Below are 2,682 nucleotides of genomic sequence, written 5' to 3'. Positions count from 1 at the left end.
TCTTACTTACAGAATTCGACATTATATATGTGACACGGACTGCCATGAAAGCATAGGCATTAGCCGATCATTTGGCTGAGAACCCCGTCGATGAAGATTATGAGCCTTTGAAAACCTATTTCCCTGATGAAGAGGTGATGCACATTGATGAATTGGAACAAGTTGAGAAGTCGGGATGGAAACTTTTCTTTGATGGGGCTGCAAATATGAAGGGCGTGGGAATAGGAGCAGTACTTATTTCGGAAACAGGTCAGCATTACCCTGTTACAGCTCGGCTTCGTTTCTACTGTACAAACAACATGGCAGAATATGAGCCGTGCATATTGGGATTGAGATTAGCTGTGGACATGGGTGTACAGGAAGTCTTGGTCATGGGTGACTCGGACCTACTGGTACACCAGATTCAAGGGGAATGGGAAACACGGGACTTGAAGCTTATACCGTATCGATAGTGTCTGCATGAGCTTTGCCATCGTTTTCAGACCATAGAGTTCAGGCACATTCCAAGGATTCATAATGAGGTTGCTGACGCTTTGGCTACTTTGGCATCAATGTTGCACCATCTAGATAAGGCTTATGTTGATCCATTGCAGATTCAGGTCCGTGATCAGCACGCTTACTGTAATGTAATAGAAGAGGAAATCGATGGAGAGCCGTGGTTCCATGATATCAAAGAGTACATCAAAGCAGGAATATATACAACGCAGGCCACCGATGATCAGAAAAGAACAATTCGACGGTTGGCAAGTGAGTTTTTCCTTAATGGAGGAGTACTGTACAAAAGAACGCCAGATCTCGGTTTGTTGAGATGTATAGATGCACGGCAGGCCACAACTATCATGACTGAAGTGTATTCCAGAGTTTGCAGACTGCATATGAGTGGGTATGTTCTAGCAAAGAAGATTCTCCGAGCGGGTTATTTTTGCCTCACGATGGAGCGGGATTGTATCAGTTTTGTGCGTAAGTGTCATCAATGCCAAGTACATGGAGATTTGATTCATTCTCCACCATCAGAATTACATACGATGTCCGCACCATGGCCTTTTGTTGCATGGGGCATGGATGTTATTAGGCCAATTGATCCAGCAGCATCAAATGGGCATAGCTTTATCTTGGTAGCTATAGATTATTTTACCAAATGGGTGGAAGCGAAGACATTCAAGTCTGTGACCAAGAAGGCTGTAGTTGACTTCGTGCATGCAAATATCATCTGTCGGTTTGGGATCCCAAAGGTAATCATCACAGATAATGGGGCTAATCTTAATAGTCATTTGATGAAGGAGACATGTGAGCAGTTTAAGATTGCTCACAGGCACTCTACTCCGTACCGTCCCAAGGCAAATGGTGCGGTTGAAGCGGCCAATAAGAACATAAAGAAAATACTCCGGAAGATGGTTGAAGGATCTAGACAATGGCACGAGAAATTGCCTTTTGCATTGTTAGGATATCGCACCACCATGCGTACCTCGGTAGGGGCGACTCCTTACTCTTTGGTATACGGTACCGAGGCAGTAATACCCGCAGAAGTGGAAATCCCATCTCTGCGAATCATTGCAGAGGCTGAGATCGATGATGATGAATGGGTGAAAAGCCGTCTTGAGCAGTTGAGTTTGATCAACGAGAAAAGATTGGCATCAGTGTGTCATGGCCAACTGTACCAACGAAGAATGGCAAGAGCATACAACAAGAAAGTACGTCCAAGGAAATTTGAAGTCGGGCAACTAGTACTGAGGCGGATCTTGCCTCATTGGGCTGAGGCAAAAGGAAAATTTGCCCCAAACTGGCAGGGACCATTTGTAGTAACCAGAGTGTTGTCTAACGGAGCATTGTATTTAACAGATGTGGAAGGAAAATGTATAGAAATGGCCATCAATTCTGATGCGGTCAAGCGATACTATGTATGATTTCTTTATTTTCTGAATGTATCTGTTTGTATCTGGCATATCTTAAATATGGAAATGAGGAAGGCATTTTGTCCTGCTATCCAAACACTCTTATCCCTTGTTATCCCCTTCGAGCCTTACTTATTTTTCATACCCCTCTTCCGGAATCAGTGGCACTATCAGAGAATACAGGTGCCGAATATAAAGGAAAGAAGAGAAAACAAAAGGAAAAGAAAGAAAAGAAAAAAGAGAAAAAGAAAAGAAAAGAAAGAAAAGGAAAACAGAAGAAAAGAAGAAGAAAAGAAAAAGAGAAGAAAAGAAAAAAAAAAGAGAAAAGAAAGAAAGAAAATCACAACAACAAAAGTTAAATACAGCGAACTACGCTTGACTTGATCCCGAAAGGGTACGTAGGCAGCCTTACTCCGAGGTTCAGTTATATAAAATAGAAATCCTAAAATCCCCAAGTAAGAAACTGGGGCAGAAATTGTGTCTGTTATGAAAGTTGGATTCCGAAAGTTGTAATTTGAACCCAGTCGAATCGTTTTGAGCCTTTTATACCCCTCTTTCTAACCCCATCCAAAAGCCTACATTACAGTCTAAAGAAAGACCTTTTGATCAATCTCTAAGAAATGCCAGGTCGATCAGGTGACGGTAATTCGTATCAGTGGCGACACTCTGGTTCAAACAAGAAAGAACGAAAGAAGAAATGAGAGAGTCTTATCGGTGAAAACCCTCACGGGCACCGTAAGGCGACGGGAGCTGAGAGAAAAATAAATGAGAGAGTCTTATTTGTGAAAAC

Source organism: Nicotiana sylvestris, chromosome 5 (genome assembly GCF_000393655.2).
Source record: "Nicotiana sylvestris chromosome 5, ASM39365v2, whole genome shotgun sequence".
Taxonomy (NCBI): Eukaryota; Viridiplantae; Streptophyta; class Magnoliopsida; order Solanales; family Solanaceae; genus Nicotiana; species Nicotiana sylvestris.
The sequence above is the reverse complement of the archived record's forward strand: the minus strand, read 5'-3'. Positions refer to the sequence as shown.